This window comes from Pteropus alecto, unplaced genomic scaffold, assembly GCF_000325575.1.
Source record: "Pteropus alecto unplaced genomic scaffold, ASM32557v1 scaffold57, whole genome shotgun sequence".
NCBI classification, from domain to species: domain Eukaryota; kingdom Metazoa; phylum Chordata; class Mammalia; order Chiroptera; family Pteropodidae; genus Pteropus; species Pteropus alecto.
Window position 1 is genome coordinate 1,402,143 of NW_006442508.1, and position 22,506 is coordinate 1,424,648.

Genomic DNA, 22,506 nt, shown 5'->3' on the forward strand with positions numbered 1-22,506 from the left:
TCCAAACGGACCGGCGAATCCCCAAGGCTACTTTCATCAGCAAGCTTAACACATTCCTTACGCGGGCTGCCATTTTCTGCATCATTACTTCTGTGGCTCTCCCAGGACCCAGCTGGTGGGTACAAGACCACTGCTGCTACTCTTATAGCAGCTGTTGGAAAAATATAGCACAGCCTTGGGCAGAGTGGAAGAGTCTGAGTAAGGAGAGAGAGAACACACGCATGTGTGCACACAAGCGAGATGTATGTGTATGTATAAAAATAAAATAGTAGGACACAAATAAAAATAGTAGGACTGCAATAAGAAAGTAAAGATAAACTTTAAGACATTCAGAAGAGTGGTCACATTTCTTTAATATGGATAGTGGACACATCAGTATCTAATGCATCAGCCTCTACTTACTGGGATACTTGCATATTGAAATATTTTGTTGAGACAAAAACCTATAGATAGATATGGATACACAGATATCAATTCAGGAATAGTCTCTCACACACACATCTGGAAGGCTACCAAGCCTATCAACTAGTAACAATGCTATCTACAGGGAGTAAGAAGAGAGAATGGGGCATTTATACTTAATGCAATTCTCCATATCTCAAGAAATAAATAAGATAGAACCTAAAGAACATGCATACATTTACAATAATTACTACAGTTTTACACAGAGATGTGATTCATTTTTAGATTTGACCCAGCTGACCACTTCTTTCCCTTGAAATGCATCTTCACTTGGCTTCTAAGACACAGATATCACATTCCCACATTCTTTCTTGGTCTCCTTTGTTCTTCTTCATCTCTCCAACCTAATCTGTCAGTGTGAGGCTTAGCTATTGCAAGTTTTCTCTAGCTTCACTCCCGTCCTGAATGACTTTTATATTTCCAAACATATAGGAAGCTGGACTCCTGATCTGCCCTGTCTTTGTCCATTCAGGCTGCTATAACAAAATACCAGAGACTGGTAGCTTAAAAAGAACAAAAATTTATTTCTTAAAGTTCTGGAGGCTGAGAATCCAAGATCAAGGGACCAGCTGATTCAGTGTCTGGTGAGAACCCTCTCCCAGGTTGCAGACTGCCAATTTCCTATTGTATCTTCACACAGTGGAGAACAGAGAGAGTTAGCAAGCTCTCTCAGGATTCATAAGGGCACTTATCTCATTCAGAGGGCTATACCCTCATGCTCTCATGCATCCTAATTACCTCCCAAAGGCCCCTCTTCCTAATACATCACATTGGGGAGTAGCATTTCAATATATGAATTTGGGGAGGAACACGAATATTCAGTCCATGACACTTGCTCACCAAAATCTGTTTCACAGAATCACAGTCTTCTCCATCTCAATTCAAAGCAGCCTCACACTTCCAGCTCAGACTAATTTCCTCAGAATCATCTGATTCCTAACTTTCTATCACACTCCACATTAAACCCATCAATAAATCCTGTTGGTTCCACTTTGAAATCACACCAAGAATCCAGACAAGTTCTCACCATTTCCACTGCTACACCTTTGTCCAACATGCCATCATCTCTCAAACCAGATTACCAAATTATCAGTATTTGACTGATCTTCCTGCGTCAACCCAGCGCTCCTAAAATCTATCCTCATCACAGTCATCAGATGACCATTGTAAAATGTAAGTCAGATAGTTCCCCTTGGCCGGGAACACTTCCATCTTCACATCTTAACTGGTGTGAAAGTCGAAGTCCTCTCAATGGCCTAACCAGCCCTGCAGGATATTTCACAATCTTCATGCTCACCTTTCTATCTACCTGATTCCAATTACGCCTTTTCCCTTCATTCACCCCATTCTAACTATGCTGAGATCTTCCTGCTCCTGGAACGCTCCTTCCCCAAATGGGCCCAGCACTGGCCAGCCTCTCTCACTGCTTTCAAGTCTTGAGACAAACACCACCTTTTCTGTAGACTCTTCTCTGACTCTTCCCCGCTTTTAAATTGAATCCCTTCCTTCCAAGCTCCTCTTTCCCCTCTTCTCCACCACCGGAGTCTGGCTCGTTTTTTCTGTACAGCACTTATTCCTTGTAATGTTATTTCTTTTATTTAGTTACTGTGCAAAATCCTGACCATGGGTGTAAGTCCCACAAAAGCTTGGATTTTTGTCTGCTGTGTTCACTGCTGTGTTCACTAGCACCTATATGACACTCAATAAATACGCTGGACTAAGAAATAGATATAACCTCTGCTTAGCCACTTATTAGCATCAACATTTTAAATTTAATGCAAAACAATTCCATGATTACTATTATTTTGTTTCTGTCCTGAATTTTCCAGAATGATTTCTAATTAAGAATCTCCCCCCAAAATCTCACTCATTAGCCTGTCCCGTGTCCAACGTTCGTCTTAGCTGTCCCTGAAATCAAGAAAGCCTAATTTTTTTTCAAGTGAGAGGAGGCTTAAAAGGCTCTAACTCAAGTGTTAACAATTATTATATCCAAATGTTGAAATTTTGAGTGATGTTCACTTTTTATTTATTTTTTTGCCCGAGTCTTGTCATAACGAGCCCATTATAACCAATGAAAACCACAACTAGAAATGATCCTCCTTCAAAAAATAAAAGTAAAAGCAAGTGGGACCATGGCTGAAATCAAGCATTTGCCATCTACAACTCTGAGCCAGAGAAATCCTGAAGCCACACATCTCCTTTCACCTCTGAACACACACCAACTGAGGCGGCACCACATGCAGACTGCGTTCCAGTGGTGGCTTTTTTAAAACCTACATTGGTTTAGAACATAATCTGATGGCACCAGGTAATTTGGAAACAATTAACGACAAACTAAAATCATTTTTAAACTGATCACTGAAAGATACAGGTGGTCCACCAGATTTTAAAACAAGACCATGTTGGCTCAACATTATGTTTATTTTTTTTATTTTGCGTAATCGGCAATCTGCACATAGCTTTGTGCCAATGTCTGGCCTATTTTAATCATTTTTTCCCTCTATTTAAACAATGTGTGTTGCATTTTTTTACCTCCTAATCACAATGTTTAAATGGTGAAAGTTGTTTTCAAGAGAATATATGGACTCAAGGGTGCAGCATTTATGCAAGTCCATAGAAATAACTGCACTCAGCTAAGAAAATTAAGTGAGCCTTCTTAATTGTCTTCTAATAGCAAATACAAGAGCAATGACATTAATTAAAGCCAATACTTTTTGAACACTTACTTTGGCCAAGCACTGATCTAAGCACTTCAAATTAATATACTCATTTAATCCTCCCAAAGTCTCTTATCAGTATTTAAAAAATAAAAATACAGCAGCACAGAAAAATCAAAAAAGCTTAAGGTCACACAGCAGTAAGTGGCAGAATTTGAATCCTGATTCCAGGACCTATACGCTTGTGCCACTGTGGGTGACCACTGGGTGTCTGGTACTTGCCGTGGTGTTAAGATTCCCTGCCTTTTGATACACTGCTCCTACTTCCCCTAATGCTCTCTCTGTCCTTTGCTGTCTGGAAAACCCCTATTTAATCTCTAAAACTCATCTTCGAGAAACCATCCCTGACATTTCCTGGAAAATTAATCATGCTCTTTCTACTACCGCCATTGTCTCTGTTCATATGTTATTTCACTAACAAATAAGTACATCTCCCCTCAACTTGACTATGAGTTCTATGTGGAAAGGAGCTGCATTTCATTCATACCTGAATTCTCCATGCTTAATAAGTATCAAAAGAATGAATTAATTTACAAATCTGAGATCTTTTGGGGTTCATTTAATAATATAACAAACTTTATTACTATCTCCATTTTGCACATGTGGAGGCTGAGAAAGTTAAGAATTCTATTATTGCCCAAGGTCAGAGCTCATAAGAACCAGAGTTTGACTACAGGCAGTCCGGCTCCACGCTCACAGCCTTCCCAAGACACAGGTTCTGTACTAGACTCTCCAAGGTCCAGAGGAAAGGTTACACTCAGTTCTGGCCCATAAAGATGCCACATGGAACCACTTTCCTCTCCTCCTCACATCAATAGTAGAAATGGTCAATGAGGGTGGGATCCTGTCTGCTTGGTTCACCTGGACACTCATAGGGCTGTCATTAAAAAGGAAGCTCAATGGATATTTGACAAATGATCAACTCATTTCTAATTAGCTTTGAAATGATTGGGGTGGGATTTTTTTTTTTTACGTATAACAGCACCAGGCACTGTTCAAAATATTATATATATATTATTTTATCTTCAAAACAACTGTATGAGGAAGGTATTCTTTTTAGCCCTGTTTTACAGATGAGGAAACTATGGCACCATGACGTTCATAACTTGCCCAAGATCACAACATTAGAATATGAATCCAGAATTCAAACTTGGGTAGTCTGACTCAAGTCCTATAGTTACCTTGGCTGCTATAACAAATACAAATCAAGTGGCTTAACACAACAAAAATTTATTCTCTCACAGTTCTAGAGGCTAAAATTCTGATATCGAGGTGTTGGCAGGGCCATCCTCTCATCAAAGACACTAGGGGAGGGTCCTTCCCAGACTTTTCCAGTTCCTGGCAGCCCCAGGCATTCCTTGGTTTATAGCAGCAAACTCCAATCTCTGTTTCCATCTTCACATGGCCATCTCCCTTCTGTGTCTGTGTATCTGTCTTCACATGACATTCTCTCTCTGTGTCTGTGTCCAAATTTCAGTTCTTATAAAGACACCAGTCATAATGGATTAAGGGCCCACACTACTCTAGCCTGACCTCATCTTAACTTAATGACATCGTCAAAGAACCTTTTCCAAATTAAGTCACATTCACAGGAACCTGGGGTTAGAACATCAAGGTATCTTTTTAGAGATGACACAATTCAACCTGTAACAGATAGCCTATATAGAAGTGACTCCAAAGATACAGGGAAATGACTGCTAGTTACCCTGATGACTGATGCAAGGTCTGCCAATTCTCAAATCACTCTACTAAATAAGGGAAAGATTAAAGTTTGAGATTTAAGGATTTTTTACATACAAGGTAAAGAGAATACAACCAAAATGTAAACATACTTTAAGAAAATGAGAAACTTTCTTTATCATTAAAAAAGAAGTATTTCCCTAGAATGGAAACCAGTTAATATATCAGAAAAATTTAAAGAAAAATACTTATAATAATTTACTTACCTTCCACTCTCTTAATTTATTATACAGCCTCATTTCTTTCAGTTAAGGCAATATCTTTGAATTTTGACCAATGAACAATAATCAAACAATATTCTATAATAGTGATCTATAAATTTGCTATTTTAATTTATTTTTAAAATTCTTAATAGAAGTACTCAAATCTTTTGAAAACTAATGATTCTTTGGGATCTACAGCTAATGGTTTAAGATTATATGCAACCTCTGAATTTTGATTAACAAAAATTAGCCTTCAAGGAAAAATGTAAACAAAGTATACAATTATTCAAGTAGATGGGTGTGTTTCAAACTTCTCTCATTGACAGCTTCCCTATTCTTTCAGAGTCTAGAGTCAAACTTACACATTCATGCTACATCAATCATGCTTTATTCATCTGTTAATCATGAGAAATACATCCACCACACACTGGCAGCCTGATTTTCTCTGTATGCTAGAAATTTCCAAAACAAGCTAATTTAGAATCTAGCCCTTAACTAGACTTGGGGGAATTCTCTGACCTGAATAATTGTTAACCAACTTATTACTTAGAAATTGTTCTTTGAAATGGTTTTCTTGGATGACATCACTGATAACTAACTAAATAAATACATTTTATTAGTATCACATTGACAGCAAAAAGGACCACATAAGTTGACTTAACTCATTTTAAATACTAAAATATAGCATTTAGATCAAGATGCACTATAGGCAAAAGCTACTCAAAGCAGACATTGTAGGAAAAATGGTATTTCCTAAAATCAAACTCTTGACCTAAAATTTGATCTGCTTTCTTGTATTCCATCACTTAGCCTGCCTCAAACAGAAATGGAAGTACTAACAGTTATTCCAAAGGACAGTTCAATTATTTTGAAAGAAATAAATGACCTATATTTTAAAAAATGATAATAAAGTAGCCTTCCTCTAGAAAAAGATCGTTATTAACATGGAATAATTTAGCGAGTAAAATTGTTTTTGTAGTACACCACATTAAACTGCAATTTTCAGGCTAATATATTTACAGAACATTTCGAGACCACCAATTGCTCACCCTTGGTGGCTGGAGCTTATCCTTTGTAATTATACAAAGCATATTCTCAGGACAGAATGCTCAATGATTAGAGAAATAACTGATGTTTTCCTAAAGAAAAACATCACAAACCCAGTCACATCCTTTAAAAGTATATCATCACCCTGCAGAGTATAGAAATTTTCTTTGTTTAAAAAAAGCAATTAGAAAAAGATGCAAAACAGCTACAATTACAACCAAACACAGTTTATGCTTCTGACATGAGCTTTCTCACACTGGTTGGTCCTTAGACCCTCGCTACCTTCCTGAGGAATTCCCGATTTTGCAATCTAGTAGCTCTTGTGTCTTAGGGAAATATTAATTTAAGAGCGTATGAAGAAGTCTGCTTTCACATTTATTGACTGCCTTCCTCAATGTTCAGTCCTCATAATCTATATTCAGACCAGTCCTATTACCTGTCCTAGCTGTGTGCCCTTGGACAAACTTGGTGAGCCTCAGCTTCTGCACTTATATTTGAGGATAATTACAGCAGCTACCTCATAGAGGTGTGGTGTCAAATGATATCCTCTATGTAACACAATCATCACAATGACTATTGTCACACAGTAAGAGCTCAATAAATATTAACCCTTATAATTTCTATAGGATCCTCTTACAGGTGAGGAAAAAAAGGGAACTAACTTGTTCAGAGTCACCATGCTGACAAACTGACCCAGGATCAAATCTCAATGTATCGGTCTTCCAAGCCTATCAAACTATAATCTGAGTCATCAAACACACTGAGGAACTGTTTTCCATATTCTTGAAGATAATAAAAGGGGAGAGGAGGTAACAATAAAAAACCAAGACCCCATAGCTGAATATAAAGCTTTAAAAACTTACCACCAGCTATGAATGTCTCCCCATCAGCCTTTCCTAAAAGAATTATCTTTTAAAATATTTTAATCCTAAATAGTATGTAAATTATTGAAAACGATCATCTTCTTTAGCACAATAACAAACATGGAGTTAATCTAGAATGGCTGGCAGCCTACCGACCATTTCAACAACTGGAAATCAAGAAAGTAAATATCTTGATCACTTTATAGCATGCATTTTCACATGTTATCACAGTAAACCCTCCCAACCAGGTAAGTATCATTCTAGATATTTTACAGATGGAGGAACTGTGGCTCAGGAAAGGCACCACCTTTCCCATGGCAGGGCCCAGACTGAAATGCAGCTCTGTCTAGATCTAAAATCTATGTTCTATTTAGAACATGGACAAGGCAAAAAAAAAAAGGCTAGGCTACCTCGTTGCTTGACTTTGAGTGTACAGTCAACAGAATAGGTAAGGTGCCAATTTCTGAGGCCATTCCAATGAAGATTAATTTTTACCAAATTATTTCATAACGAAAGCAGAAATCAGTAACAGACACAGCCAAAAAGATGCCCCACATAAAGCATACCCAATTCGCAATTTTAAAGTTGTCTGGATTATTGTTAGTTTCACATAGAAGCAAGCTTTTGAAAAGACAGGAACTCAGTATCAGGTTCACGTGGGTGGCACATAGACCCTTCTCGGCTCTTGGGGTCTGTGCCCTCCCCATCCATCAGAGACTGCACCGAGGTTAAGACACACTCCCAGAGTAGCTACAGTCAAATGCAAATTCCTCTTTAGGTTCTAAACTGACAATAAGGCAAGACTCCTTGGGTCACAGTCCCTGGGCTAGATAAGGACACAAGACTAGATCGCTTTCTCTTTTTTAAACTTTATTGTGGTAAAATATATATAACAAAATTTACCACTTTAACCATTTTAAGTGTATAGCTCTGTGGCATTACGTACATTCATATTGTTGGGCAACCATCACCACTCTTCATCTTTATAACTTTCTCATCTTCCCCAAAAGACACACTTTGAACCCCTTAAACAATATCTCCCATTAGCCCCAGGTCCCACCCCTGGCAACCATCATCCTACTTTCTGTCTCTATGAATTTGACTATTCCAAGTACCATAAGTACATTTACACAGTATTTGTCCTTTTGTGACTGGCTTATTTCTCTAAGCATATGCCAGTTCTCTTTTGTTTCAAGTTAGTCTCGTTGAAGAAATGCCCTGAAATGCACATCCTCTAGAAGAAATAAAAATGAACACTTGAGAATTACTTTTCCCCATTTACTCAATACTAAAAGTATATAAAAACACTAAGGATGGTTAAGGTGAAAGAAGAGAGAGAAAGTCAATAAAATCATCCATAATCACACCATGGAACCACTCCATTTTCATTTCTACTCATTCTTTCATAATCTTTTGCTTTATGCAAATGAAATTTTTATAATTATATCACACTGCATATCTTCCTTCTTTAACTTAACCATTTATCAAAATGATGTATCTCTAAGCATTTCAAAAATTAACTTTCAAGGTCAACATTAAGGAAAAATAAATGCGGTTTCATGAAAACTTGAAACCACCAAGTTCTCTTATGATAGAAATCAGTTAAAATTGCCCAAAGTTTCACTCTGATATAAGGAAACTGTTCTCAGCAAGAGAGTATCATATTGTTTAATAGTTACACAGAAAGAAGACAACACCTTCATAAATAATCATGTAAATGCTAAGTAAAAATGTATATAAACCCCAAATGTACCCATCTATACTACTAGCATATCTCTCAGTGGAAAATAGCATAACAGCATCTAATGAAAATCTTGTTTTCTTTACAGGATATAATAATGCCACAAATCAACATATTCCCCAGTTTTGTTTTGTTTTTTAATTTTTTTTTTTTTCAATCCGCATGTTCTCAGAACTAAAGGCGGGGGCAGGGGGGCGCGGGATAAAATTCAGTAAAACCCCACATCTTATTTTTGTTTCTTATTTCCATTTGCGGCTTGTAGAAATAACATATAACAGCAGGATCTAGTACCAGTAAAAGAAAATAATTTAAGCTGAAATAAAATTCAAGCCAACAGATGACTTTGATTAGGAGACAATTATATATAAGTTGATGGAATGCAAGACTTCCTTTATTTATTTTAGTAGAAATAACCTCAAGTCCTGGAAAAAAGACATTTTTAGAAAATGACGCTGACCCAGTTGCTAAGTCTCATGAATAACAGCAGTGAGTGTTACTTTGTTGCACCAATGCTCATACATTTTCTGTTCAAATCATTGGAATACATTTAATTTAAATATGGAAGTTTTCTCCCCAATAGTAGGATATGAGATGACTGAATCACAGAGATCCTGTCCACAGTAATGGTATCTAACATATCCAACATTCACACCAAACTTCCTGTCTCATTTAGGGAGAGCACAAACGCCATGAAAACAGAGTGCACAAAAAGAGGGAGCCAAAAGGACCAATCATTCCAAATTTAAAGTCTAAGTTCCCAAAACTGGAAGGGACATCAAGCCTGAATTCTCCCTAGCACTCCAGGCCTGGTTCCTTCCCTGGGTAGACTGCTTTTGGACTGTTGCATTTATAGCTGCAGCTTCTTTAAGTCTTCTGAGTCCCCCTGCATCTTTCTGGAAATAACCCGAAGCATAAAAAATCAGCAGCACAGGCTAGGGGCATCCTCCCATCCCTGAAAACTGACCCAAATGCTCTTTTATTCTCACTTATTACACCTACATAAATATTCTATTCAAAAAGACTCATACTGGGCTGTCCCTCAAATGAAAATTTTCAGGTGTGCTTGTCCCATCTTGTCCCTTTCCCAGTTTGCTGTGCCAAACTAGAACCATAAAGATTATCAGAATAAAACTCTTCAAAAAGACAGACCCAGTCCATCTGCTCTGACTTCAAGAAGGACCAAAACTAAACATACCTTAACCAAAAGTAAATCTAAAAGTCAGTATTTTTAAGTTGGGATTAAGATTCCAAAATGTCAGCGAAAATCCAGTATAATGTTAACCAAGTCTGACCTCAAGTTTATATTTCTCATACCTAATGCTCACCCTTAGCAACTCCAACAGGTCAGTCCTCTCTCTCTATTTCTATTTAGAGTCAGCTGGCATCCAAGGTGAGGTCTAAATATCCAAAAGAAGTTAGGATAAAGTCTAATTTGAACAATTCAAGTAAAAAAAAAATTCTCTGTTAAATTAATTGAGGCAAAAGCACATACAGAGCAGCTTGAATCCCATGTGACATTATAACCAGGTCTTTCCTGAATTCAGCAAATGAGCAATGATCTCTTGTATTCTAAATGCCATTCACCTTTGGACTTGAGTCAGTGGAAATGACCAACTGGGCACAATTAATGAGGAAAACATGTGAAATCCTGTCTCTACCAAAGACCCTGCAGTCCTCTATAATGACCAGAAAGTCACTGAAGGGCGAGTGGAAGGTGGAGGGCAGAGATAGGTCTCCATCAAAGTGAATCATTCTGTTAGGTGTGTGCAAAGCTGTACCTTTAGAGCTGTTGTCCAATGTGCACACCAAGAAAATCTAGTTCAGGGGAGGTTATGCAAAATGAGCCCATAGGCAAACGTTGGATTAAATAAAGTTAACAATTTCTTTTCAGGAGGACTTCTTGAATATGATAATGGGAAAAGGAGATGAACTTGATGGCAGAAACCTTTATTCACTATATATTTCCAATCACTTGTGTTTCAATGAATACACGTTGGGCAGCACTGCTTTAAAAAGGCCATAGAAATAAAGATAGAGCTGAGGCCTGGAGAAGTAGGCACAACAGTAAGATGACACCAATCCAGTGTTCAGAACTACAGAAGTAGTAGGGCTCCCTAAGGAGATGTTTTAAAATGAGGCTCTCTGCACCATTCTCTTGGCCTGAAATTGCTTCTCTCAATGTCATGATCTTGACATGGCCATCGCTTACTGTCACTCAGGACACAGCTTAATTAAGTTACCTACTCAGATCATTTGATTTAAAGGAGCCCACTTCACCCATCTCTATTTTCTTCAGATAGAAAATATTCCTATTTTTTAGAAATAGAAGCACCTCCCACAAAAACAGAGTGTTTTACTTGTTGCCATATCCATAGGGTCTACTGGCACATAGTAGTATGTGCTCAATAAACATATGCAGAATAAAAAAGTGAATGAAGTACTCTAGCCATCCCTCCCTCTGGCCTAAAGAAATGACTACTTGAACATCACTTTACATTTAATTTCAGTTCGATATGATTTATTTTTTCAAATAAAGAGGCCATGCTTATCCTATGGTTGCTAAATTAAATGACATCTGCATTTCCTGTGGATACATATTTTCAGACTGAGCTACCACACATACACACACACACACAAACCTAAGTATTTTTGAGTCATTCCAGAAACAATAATGGGCTTAAAGTGAGCTTATCCCCTAGATCTTTCTAGAATGTGGACACAAAATCACAAAGTTAACTGGGTCTTATATTAACCAAACTCATACTGACTTCATTAAAATCCTATTCATTAAAATAGTCTATAAAATAAGACTATACCATCATAACTGGAGAGAAACGCAGAAAAACAAGCTGCTAAAAATGTTTATTAAAGCCTCCGATGACAAAATTCTTTTTCATTCATGTATTTATTCTTTGATAAATGTTTATTAAGTACTCAGGACTTCCTAAGCACTGGGAGCACAGAGGTAGAAAAGCAACAGTGCCATCCCTTCAGGGGCTAACAGACTAGAAGAGAAGCCAGGAAAGTAAAGGGTTGCAATCCAGTGTGACAACAAAAGTGTGATGTAAGTGGGTGTGAGGAGCTCACAGTGGGAGCAGGGAGAACCAGTCGCCCTATGATGATGTGCCCCGGTGCTCTTCCAAGCGTGGTCCCCAGATCAGCAGAATCACCTGGGAAATTATTAGATAGGCAGACTTTCATCACACCGCACCGTAGACCTACAGAATCAGAAACTCTGGAGGTGGAGCCAGCAGTGTGTTTCAGCAAGCCCTCGGATCATTCTGACACACACTGAGGTGGATGATGATTAAGCTGCTTCCTGAAGGAGGAACAAAAGTCAAGCAGGTAAAGAACAGACAGTAAAGGATGGCTGCAGGCAATAAGAACAGAGAATAAAAGCTGGAAGGCCAGAGAAAAACTGGCATGCTGTGAAAACAGTGTGACTCAAGCTCTGAGCATGAGATGAAGAGCACAGCACGTCATGAAGCATGTCAGGTGTGGCGTCAAGGAGCTGGGACTTCATCCTCAGGACAGTAAGTAAGGAGCCTATGAAGGGTTGGTATGGATATACCCAGAACTGCAGATTTCAGATCACCTTGGAGGCTGTGTAGAGAACAGAAAGAGGCCATGGAGAAGGTAGGTATAGGAGATAGTGGTGGGAAGGAAAGTGGAGGCACGCTATCAGAACATCAGGGCTCCAAGAGGGAGCTGAGTCAGGGGTGCCTTATGCAGCCTCAGAGATGGACGTACAAGGTACGCTGCAGGATAGATTGGCCATCCCTTCCCCTGGGAAGCTGTACCTGACCCACTTCTCCCCACCCCAACACTCAACCATGGCAGGTGCTGGTCCGAGAAGCACTGAGTACTTCTCCTTCTGGTAGCACACATCACATCTTATTGTAGTTAGTTCTTTAGCTATCAGTCTTTTCCTACAGACTGACAGCTTCCAGCAGGCAGAGGCAGTGGCCATCCTGATCAGTTTCCATGCTGGTCAGTTTCCACATTTGGAACAATGCCCAACCTCAGCCTGGGAAGCCAAACTGAATGGATGGGCTTGGACAAGTCAGGAGGCCACTGAGAGGCCACTGCTCTCATTCAGGGCAGAGATGACTGTGTCGTGGGGAAGGAATAAGAATGCTTCTAACAAATGAACTTCTTAACTTTTCTCTAGTCTGTTAATACCATTCAAACCACTGAATAAAATCTTTATAAGTCAATTATGTTATAAAAATTCAACAGTAAATCTGATCTGTTTAGTGGAATCCTTGAGCTCATATTCCTGTGGAAAATCAGAAGAAAACATGGTTTGAGCACTTTTGTAGTGAAAACAAGATACAGTTCTAGGCCACAGAGAGACTGCCGCCTAACTGAGATAAATTTGCTTTCTTTTGTTTTCAGGACAACTCTGCAAAGCCTAGAAATAAAAGATGGAGACATTTCAAATCCCACTGACATAGTCTACGTCTTTGCTTTGATTTTTAGAAATGATTTCAAGCAGGCAGATAATGTTGTGACCCAATTACAGAGTATTTTGGAAGCAGCAGGCACCTAACCTGGGGGTGGAGCTGGTGGGCGTAGAAGGAAGAGTCTCTAAGCACACACTACCACCTGCCTTTCAATCCTGCACCGAATTTTAGAGAAGAGAGCTGTGACAATCAGGAAGTAATGCGACATCTTCCCTGACCCGCTTCCTGTTTTCTCACCATTCCCAAAATAGATAGAGCTAAGGAAAATCATTAATATATTTCTTAGCCCTCTAGGGGGAGGTTTATTAAGGGCATACATTTCGGTCTATGGGGCAAAAAAAAAAAAAGGATGAAAGGCAAAGCTATCAAAAGTCCTAGAATGCAGAGATGAAAATAGTGGAAAATAAAACCTATGGACAAAAAGGAACCAAAGAAACAAAAACTGTGGCCAATTTTTACACCAAAGTTAACTGTGAGTTGGTACCACAAATTCAGCTGCCCTGGATTCTCGAAGCTCAAGCTCTTTAGTCAAAATTTTAAGTTTTTCTTTAAAACTAAAAATAATAATAATTGCTAAGATCTTAACTCATGCCAAGTATAGTTCACATATCATATACTAACTCATAAAATTCTCATAGGCACCATTAGTATTCCTATTGACTTAAGAGTATGGCTCTTAACCACCAAATCCCTACCACCTCCACATAGGACTGTCTTCTGCATGTGCTGTAGAATGTTTAGTAGGATGGTTCATAGAATGTTTAATCCTTGGCCTCATTCACTAAATGCCAGTAGTATTAGTCCCACAGTCATGGTGCTATACACGTGGAGCACAATCAAAAATGTCTCCAGATATTGCCAAATGTTCCCTGGAGAGCAAAACTGACCACTGCTATAGAGCTCTGAAAGGCTAAAGCTCTAGGTCCCGTATAGAAAGAGGAGCAAATTCTAGGTGTTGAGTAGAGTAGGCTACAACAGTTCTACTGAGGGAAGGAAAAATGGAAAAAGCGATAGCTGAAGAGTTTTCTGTGGCAGGGTTTTAAACTAGGAGTAAAGCAACCCTACTCCAGTGGAGTGAGAACAGCCCTCCTTCTCTCTACTCCCTCAGAACCTCACATACGTGTCTCTACTGCAGCACCTTGTCACCAGTGATCTGGTACATTCTTCTCTGTCTTCCTGAACTTAACAGAGCGGCTAGCACAAAGTATGTGCTCAACAGACATTTGCTGAACAAAAGCATGAATAAATGAAGTTGAGGTTTCTGGGTGTAACCAAATGAATGCACCTCTGTATTCAATAGGGGCCTGGAAAAGGCATAAGTAGGTAAAACTTGGTTCTTGGGGAAGATAGAGGTTCTGGTCAGATCATCAGAAGAATATGAGGTTGAGTCAGTGCTTCCTGAAATATCTACACCTCCTGAGCTCACTGTGAGTCCATACGATGCCTGCTATGTTCAGAAATTCAGTTGTATTCACTCAGGAATGAATCAACTCAAGAAACCTAACTCATGCTAAGGAAATACTAATTTATTCACTTCCACCAAGAAATAGCACTGCCTGGCAAAATGAGACACTAAGTGTGGCAAGCCCACTGACTCTCTTGCCTTGAGAAAAAGTCTGCTTGGGAAACCAAATGAAGATCAGAAGGTAAGAACAGAGCCAGCACCCAGGAGCATGCTGGATGCTCGCAAGGAAAGGCCCATCATCCAGACCCACCACTCTAGCAGCCAGAAGTCTCAAGTCAGCCCTGAGGCTGCTGGAGAAGCCCTGAAATTATCACCTCGCCTTTTCTCAGTCATCAGAAGCCTCTGTCATCTCAACACTGCCTCATGATTGGCATGTGACAACTAATCAGATTCTGATACATTTTATTTACAACAGAAACATTCTAGACTGGAATCTTCCCAGAGAGATTCAACCTAGCAACCCTACAGACATATTTAGCAATTACATTTGGGTTTTCCTACTACTCAAGTTGTGTTCAGATGAAAGAAATGCACACTGAGGCCATAATTTGGAGGAAATAGTTACACCATTAACTATGCCAATTTAGGTTAATATCCATTTTGAAAATGGATGAAAGGTGAAGTTTTCACCTTTTCCCAAAAATGCAGAATTTAGGAAGGTTTCATGGCAGAAATAACATAGGCTTTGTTTAGGCCTGTGCAAGCCCTTTAACTTTTCCGAGCTAAGGTTTTCTCTCCTTAAAAGGGGAAGTAAGGAGGTAGCCCAAAAAACTAAAGGGAATGTTTCCTGTATAGCGCCAGACACACAGTACCCCTTAATAAATGTTTCTGCTTCATCCTGTCAGTCCCTCAGCAACCCATGGACTCCTCTGTATTGACTACAGTTCCAAGGCAAGCATCACTGTTTACTGTGTAGCCTTTAATAAAAATGACCTCAATTTCCTTATCTCTAAAATGGGAACAGCACCATAGTATTTTATAAGAATTAAATAGGGTGACAGCTATAAAGCTCTTAGTATAAAATAAGAGCTCCACAATATTAATAATATATTATTATGATGACTAGTGATATTCAGATATCACTAAGCACAGATTTTTTAAGCATTATCTGTAATACGTTATTTTCTCAAGCTACTATTTAAAACTCAGAAATAATTTGAGTTTTGCTATTCCATGAACAAATTATTCTTAAGCTTCCTCTAGAGATTCATCAAGGCTCACCCTGGATGATATGACACTGCACATGTCCCAAACCGAGCTTGTTATCACACAACTCTTGGTTCTATGGCTTTGATTCTATCTGCATCTCCTAAAATCACCAACCTTCAATTGCTAAAGCATGTTGTTTTGACAGAGAGGCCTGCATGCAAAGAAACAAATATCAAGATCCATATTTGAGGCCTGCTAAAATTCATGTTTCAGTCACTTGTCCTTTTTGCTCTTCCAGATCCTCATGTTTCATCTCGGTGCTTTCCTTGTCACTCTTCAGCTATAATTCAAAAATTGTCGCTGGTTCCCAAAGCACTTTCAAAATTAGCTTATTCTCAGTTTCTAGGACTTTGGGTCTATATTAGCAACTCTACATTCCTGAAAGGCCCAGAAGCTCCATCAGACTACCCACAAGCTCCAGTCTGGCCTGGCCACTACTATTCAACTTGACCCTAAGGGCAAGGTTTTCTACATTTCGGGCCAGGATTCCCAGACTTACCAATTTCATGGACCATTAAGCTGCCAAGTAAAAATATTCCCATCAATTCATAAAAAAAAAAAATCCTACCCCCAAATCAGAAGTATAATCTCAAGAGAAAAGGATACATCTCTTAATTTGAACATATTTATGAAATATTCACATCGTCATCATTACCATTTTGATAAGGACAGTGAAAACCTCACAAACAGACAATGGCCCATGGGAACAGCACTGTGCTTTGAATATAGTAGACACTCAGTTACTTTTAGACTGTACAGAAACTAAGCTCTGATTCACTGGGCAGCAGTTTTGTAAATGCTACAGCCCATATACTCGGAAATGCCAGGCCTTCCTTCTTCAGCAAGGACATTTCCCCTCACTCTCCGGAGCTTTGGAAGTTCTCCCCAGCCCCATCCTCCTAGGAGCATACTTGTAGCTCAGTTCCAAAACAACATTTTTTCAGTCACCTTTGAAAAGAAAAAACAAAACCACTCTCCTCCCACTCCGAGCATTTTTGAAGCATACTTTCCAGTAGAGTTACACTTGAAAAATCTCAGTTATTACCTAGCAGACAAAATTTTGCAAGACTTCCACAAGAGGCAAAAGACAGAATGGTTCACTCTATTTGTAAACACTATCAAATCAGTAATAAACAATAAAGAAAAACTTTACTCATAATTCCATACTATTCATTTTTTCCATGTTCTCTTCCTATCTTTGTCCATATGAATCTGTAAATTTTATATACCAATAAATTATACATTGGGACTTTTTTCCTGACAATGAAAGCAATGCCTGTCGTAGCATTTGTTCAGTGCTTAGAAGACTGGGTGAGATACACATACTAGGGAAGTAAGAGTATGTAGAAAGGGAAGGTCTCCTGTAACTGCACACCCAAAGGCCTCTAAATCCGATCTAGGCTTCTTACTTCTTGACAATGATGGCTTGACTTTCTGCCCTCTCTGCCCTTCCTGCAGTTCTCATCTCATGTTAAGAGTTATTGCTGCACTCCTACCGGGAACCTAATAAACTCTGCAGCCTGGTTCTGATCAGAAGCACCAGACTCACGGTCTGTTTATTATCAATTATTTAAATACAGATAACAATTCTGGCTTTTCCTCACCTGCCTCACTTAGAAGTTAATGATGAGGCTGAGTTTTGTGAGCATCTTGAAAACGAAGTGCACAAAAACACGAAATGGGATTGGTTTCCTTTGCTTTCTGCCCCATCATCGTAGCTTATTAAAAAAAAAAAAAAAAGCTCATGATCTTGCCAACCATGTGTGGGCACAGTCCCATAGCCATCACTCTTCCTACTGCCAGCACCTGACCAATGGACATCTGCCCAATACAGTGATGGTGCTAACATAAAATGACAATGATAATTTAGTCCAGAGACCAAGGGGTACATTTCTGATCAAGGTCTGAAAAGAGAGCCAGGGACATGGGAAAGGCTTGCCAAAATGTCATGTGGATGGGCCCTGGAAACCAAGATACAAGATACCGTCTTCTGCAGCCCCTGTAGCTGGTTCTTTCTCAGAATGCCCAAAAGTAGAGTCTCCCCTCTGAAGATGCTATAAGACAGTTTAAAATTTAATCATTAAATTTGTATCTTATCTCCTAACTAGTCTTGGCAGGGCCACAAAGAGTTAACTTTATGATAACCATAAACTAAAGGGAGCTAGGAATTGGGAAGGAGGTGGTGGCGGGGGTTGGGGGGGAAGGTCACTCAACAAAGCAGGATAGGCCAGACGTAGTGAAACACAAAATCAGCTTCATCTATTGCTTCAAATGAAGCCCACCCCTCCTCAAATGGCTGTATCACAGACTCGGACTGGGACAAGAAAAACCCAACAGACACCCAGAGGGTACATTCTACAGCGACTCTCACATTTTACAAATAGCAAAAACTAAGGCCCAGAAAAGTGAACTGACTTACCCAAGGTCACACTGTAAATTAAAGTAGCCAACAAGCCTGCCCAGAAGACAAGTCTTAGGAGCCCCTGATTGGTGGTCTTTCTACCAAATCCCAATAGACCCTTAATTATGGAGAGTCTGTCACTTTGCCTCTGACAAACCATTTCAACAGAGAGAAACGCCATCAACACATGTAAACATGCAGAATATGTACTAATAACACATTAAAGTTAAAATGGGTAATCTGGGTTTATCTGCCTTACATTTAAGTTTATTTGTTGGTGGTACGACATTGTTAAAAATAAATGAACACAAAACAATCTTAAAATCTGGATGAAACCTTCTAAAAAACATTCAAATCGTTTTGAAGACAGTGTTCCAATCAAATCTAATTCTAAATAACAAATCAAAGATGTTTTACAAGAGAAGTCTTATTGAATAACAATGAAATCACATGAGAAAACTTTAAAGTTCTATTGCTGGGCAATCAAAGGACTGTACACCATCTCAAAGGGGCTTTCATTGGAAGCGGACATTGAGGTCAAAGATACTGACACAAAAGACAACATATGGAAGGAGCTTATTATCAGACTTGATACATAGTAAGCATTAAATAAATGCTAGTTTCCTTAACCCAGGGTAGGAAAAGAAGTATCGCCCACATAACTTGTAAAACCTTCTTACATTTTCCTAAAAAAGTATGTCCTACATCCCTGGAAAACTTAAGGTGTTATATCACCAGGGCATTATATTTTATTTTAAAAGTGTAACTGAATAAGGCATAGAGAGAACATTTTTCTTAAAAGACAAATTTAGATATTCTGATATCAAGGTAATCAACAGCACTCTTCTAATATTATGGCAAAGTTTTCAGTAGTAATTCCTACTCTAACAGAAAAAAAAAATAATTCAATGTTTATTGTTGTTTCTCTGGTAGCAGGAAAAGAAAACTATCATCAAAAGTTGAAATATGACATAAAAAGAGAAACAGCTTTAAAATATTTTATCTTTGTATATGTTTAATAGTCTTTTCCTAAATAATTTTGTAGTCAGTATTTATATTACTCAAGTTAAGTGTAAAATGTCAGTCTTTCACACTCAAGCTCTTCAAGCTTTTCCACTATCACTTTATAAAAGTTTCAGAAAACAGGATCTTGCTGGCTTCACGGAGGCGAATTATTTAGTTAAAAGTATACTTTGAAAGAGAGAATAATAAACATAATTAACATAATTAAAAGAGAGAAGATGTAAGCACCTTCCTTAGAAAAGGATTTCAACTTTGGAGTCCTTTCTTAAAGGTTCTGAGCAAATATGTAGGGACATTCCAGTTTTTGAAGACCCTGGGTGATTTTTCAGGGTCACACAATAAGCGTATGACAAAAGGACAGCAACAGATATCTTGCATCTGCCCCTCCTGGGCTTCTGACTACCAGCCCATTGTACTCTGCTGCCACCTGTGTTCTCTCAACATTTCCCCCAGGGTGGAGGTTCCTCATCCTCTTGATAAATGTCATCCTTTCGAAACAATGCCATTTCTAGGATTCTGCAAGTTACAACAAACAAGTGTTGAGCAAATGTTGCTGTCAAGCTACAAAATGAAAATACAACAAAGCTGCTACCTACATTCATAAAGAAATGCCCCCTCAAGGATTCTGTCTGTTCCTGAAAGTTCAGAGACAGGAATTCTGATACGCAATTATCACGGCCATTTGAGGACAAGATTTGAAATATAAATCCATAACAAGAAGAGGAGTAGGGGGGAATCAAAGATTTAAGAGACCCAAATCCAGAACAACGGATCAGGATGCCAGTTTGTTTTTTTAGAACAGTGAAATATTAAAACAAATTACAAACAAATGCCAACCTCATGGTTTCCTCATTTCTTGGAATTCAAACACCACGGCTGGCATCGTTTTATAATCCTGTAGGAATTTCGCCCAAGTCATCAGGCACAATGTAAAGCCAGTGACTGAGGGACTTCTTTAAAAAAACAAACAAACAAACAAACAAAAAACTGTGCCCTGGCAGAGCCCTTTCTTGTCAGAGCTTCTGACACTGACCTTATTCTCCTCTTAGCGTTAGCCCTCCCCGACCGCTTAATCCATCCAAAAACGTTTGTGACAGTGTGGCTCTAAACTGCGCAGAACTTGACTACAAAACGGCCACAACTCTAAATCTGTTTTCTCCAATTTATATTTTTTTAATTTAAGTCCCACGCTCCCTTGCCATTCGCCCGTGACTCCTCAGTTCTATCTCTTCACTCGTCGAGACCACCTTTTATTGTTTCAATGGAACTTCGCATTCCTCCTTCCATCGAGCAATGTTTTCATCGCACGAATGTCATCTCTAGCGTTCAACCCTCCATTCCGCCTGGCGGGCAGCAGAGGGGCTTTTTGAACCCAGTGGCCAGCTTTCCTGATTTGAACAGCCATTTTCTAGTTAAAACGCTCTCTACTTCCGAGGGGGGAAATGAACTTTTCCCCCTTTGATTTCGCTGAGGCCGGTCTCTGAATCCCCAAGAAGCCAGCCCCGCCTCCAACTCCCCGGGAGCGCGCTGGCGCCCCGCATGGAAGAGCCCAGCCGCACAGCAGAGGCCGGTGCCAGGGCAAGAGGGTGTGCGCTCTTCCCTGCCGGCGCCCATCCTTACTTTTCTCCTCCGCAGCGCCCCTCGGGCGCACCCCCTCCAACCGGTCTCCCCCGCCCCAGGCCCTGCCAAGCCCGGGCAGCCGAAGGAAAGAGGGCGCCAGGAAGCAGGAGGGATGCAAGTCAAGGAGTGAGCCCGCAGTCGCCGTGCCACCTAGCCTTGCGGCGCGGGCTGAGGGCGCACCGGACTCCGCAGCGGACGCCCGCTGCAGATGCGGCGGCAGCTGCTGCAGCTGTGGCTGCCGCTGGGCGGGCGGCAGTGGCCGCGCAGCCCTCGGGGCCGGGAGGAGAGGAGCAGCCGCCGGGGCTACGCGCAGCCACTGGCCGCACGGCGCTGCCGCTGCCTCCGCCCCGGTCTCTCGCCGCACTCCTGGGCCGTTCCGGGGTCCAGGGCAAAAGCAAGGAAGAAAGCGAGGCTCACCAGCGGTGCGCGCGGCGATCGCCTCCGCTCCAGCGCCCGGCAGCTTTGCTCCAGTCCCGCCCTCCGCCGAGCGCCCGGATCAGCTGCGGGTGCAGCGCACGAGCTTCCTACTTGAGACCAAGACGAGCTCCAGCGACTGAGCATGCCCAGTGCCGCTCCGTGAGTCCCTCACAGGGAGCGGCGCCGGCGAGATTCCACTTCTCCAGGCTTTGGCGGCGGCTGTGCGAGGAGAGGCTGGAGGGGCCTGGTGGGGCGGGGGCCGAGCGGGAGAAAGGCGGGGCCGGGGGCGGAGGCCTGGGAGGAGGGGGAGGGCCGCGCTACTAGTGCGACCCCTGCAGGCAGAGGCTGCAGGGCCTCTGGGAGGCACGGTCCCCTATAACGTCTGGGAAGATATCAAGGAGGCAATGGGGGCCAGGGTGTCGAGACCCAAAGGCCGAGATTTGAGATGCAGCCGGGTTTCCCCTTCATGTAGTCTGGCGCCTGTCTGCACCAAAAGGCAGTTGGGTAAGCTTATACCTGGGTAGTCTTTTCTCCCACATATCTGCATTCTCTTATAATGGGAAAATGTCCTCGTATGGGAGCTGCCCACACCCTCCCAGCTGCAACTTATAGGCAAGACCTTCTCCTTCCTTCTGCCTCCTCATCCAGAATCCCAGGTATACACCACACACACACACACACACACACCCAGATCACCGCAGGGGAGAAACACATAATTCCCTTTGCACTTCCAGGAAGATTACCTATAACTCAATTATAAGCAGACAAGCAAGGTCCTGATAAGACTGGATATTCAGTAAGTGGTAATCGGTGCTCTCTGCCCAGACACTGAGTGACATCCCAAGGCATCCTTAGGGTTGCTCTTTCCCCAGTGCAGCGGTTGTCAAACTTGAGCCTGAGTCAGATGGCCTGGAGGGTTTATGGAAACACATTGCTGGGTTCCACTCTGAGTCCCTGTGGGTAGATCTGTGGTGGGGCCCAAGTATCTGTATATCTAACAAGTTCTCTGGTGATGCTGGTGATTCTATTCTGAGGGCTGCACTTTGAGAACCATTACTCTACACATACAGCCTTAATTATGACCTCCATCAGAAAGATTATGCTAAAAGTAAATTAATAGCAATAACAAAGT

The 22,506-nt window shown here is 40.6% G+C and overlaps 1 protein-coding gene across 19 annotated transcripts in view; it reads right to left on the reverse strand.

Moving 5' to 3' along the window:
• Window positions 1-21,599, reverse strand: part of APBB2 (amyloid beta precursor protein binding family B member 2) — a 350,239-nt gene extending 328,640 nt beyond the window's left edge. For 9 of the 19 annotated variants that reach the window (XM_025040253.1, XM_025040255.1, XM_025040260.1 and 6 more), the window contains exon 1: window positions 21,375-21,597. The gene's annotated coding sequence lies outside the window, so the exon portion shown is untranslated. Of the gene's footprint in view, window positions 1-21,374 lie in introns of all 19 variants that reach the window. The other 10 variants (XM_015597526.2, XM_015597523.2, XM_015597516.2 and 7 more) reach the window with 5 other exon arrangements.
• Between the last annotated feature and the right edge of the window lie 907 nt (window positions 21,600-22,506).